This window comes from Lactuca serriola, chromosome 5 (assembly GCF_051521515.1).
Source record: "Lactuca serriola cultivar US96UC23 chromosome 5, Lser_US96UC23_V15, whole genome shotgun sequence".
NCBI classification, from domain to species: domain Eukaryota; kingdom Viridiplantae; phylum Streptophyta; class Magnoliopsida; order Asterales; family Asteraceae; genus Lactuca; species Lactuca serriola.
Window position 1 is genome coordinate 361,594,893 of NC_136412.1, and position 1,500 is coordinate 361,596,392.

Sequence of the window (1,500 nt, forward strand, 5' to 3'; positions counted from 1 at the left end):
AACAGAGCCTTTGAAGTATAAGCTTCTATAATGGTGGGAAGGAAAAATTGAAAATTTTGAATATTTCTTGTGCTTCAGTTGCTTCTAGTTGCAATTAGGCCCCCTGACTCTGATGGGCAACCAGAATACGGTAAATTTTTATAGTGGCCCTAGCATTTAGATCGGTGCTAGAATATGAATGTTGTGAAGCATATTAATTAACACACTTTTTAACATCAAATTCTAACACTAAGAACAGTATAGCTCCTCAATAACATCGTATCTCTCATTGCTTATCAAAAAGTAACGAAATTACATATGGAAGTTAACACATAAGTTATCATTGCCTCATTGGCAGGAGAAGAGCAAAAAAGAAAGCTGAAAACATTTCTTTCTGTTCCTGTTCTAATGACTAGAATGCATCAATCTGCTGTTCATAGTTGTGTCAAAATAGCTCCAATCTCTACAATTTTGTAGGAACTCTATTCTTCAATATGTTTGACTAAAGCCATATAGCATTAGCATTGAGGAGTAACTGTACAAGCTGACCCTTAAGATGAAGGCTCATTATTTCATTGGCACCACCAATGAGCTCTTCTCCTATGAACACAGCTGGCACACTTGGCTTGCAACCTAATCCTCTCAGTTCCTTCTCTATCTGCTTCCCTTGTGGATGCTCATCTACCTCATAAACTGTAGGATTTGCCCCAAAACTGCTTATCAGTGTCTTAATGGTGTAGCACATGCAGCAAGAGCTTTTGCTGAATATAACCACAGGCCTTTCCTTCACCAGTGCTCTAACCAAAGCCATTTCTGGAAATTCTAGCAGTTGATGTTTTATAAAAGTATTACAAAACAACACTAGATTTAATTAGTAGAATAAATCGTTGCAAGTGAGGTTGTTAGAGGCTGTATGTAGAAAATTTGGTGTGATGTTTGCTGTGAGTAATCTAAGCTACTGCCATGGCTATATATAGTGATAAGTCTTGAACTTTTTGGTCGGTGGTACTTTTTAGATTCTGCAAAAAAGATCATATTCTTTATCAGTCTGATAGGAAATTACTGTTGTGTAGAATATAACAAATTAAAAGTGGCTTCTCGTTGGTTGATAAACATGGCATAAAAGTACATCCAGGAATGACATCTTTAACCTTAAGAATCTGTTATAAAGTTCTTGCAACTACATCTGTGGGTGGGTGGTTTGGTAATTACATGTCATGTGTGAGCGTATATTTGTCAACTAATTTAAAGCCTAGAGCTTTATTTTTTTTTCTTAGAACATCTGTTTAGATGAGGAAGATGCTTATCCATTGAAATGCTGATAAGGTCAAGCATTTAAAGAAAAGCTCAAGGACATGATGCATGGAATTGTCCCACAAATTATCATCCATGTGAATCACTTGCTTAGTGTATACACAATGTGCACAAAATGTTATTTCTCACATCAAGTCATTCTTTGTGAATAGGCTTGTTTAGCATCAAACATATGTTTATTAAGTTTAGCCTACAAGTTAATTAGCA

General features: G+C 35.7%; 1 pseudogene; it reads right to left on the bottom strand.

Annotated features, from left to right (window-relative positions):
- Positions 1–240: 240 nt before the first annotated feature.
- On the bottom strand, positions 241–932 carry LOC145052231 (monothiol glutaredoxin-S2 pseudogene; annotated as a pseudogene).
- Positions 933–1,500: the final 568 nt, after the last annotated feature.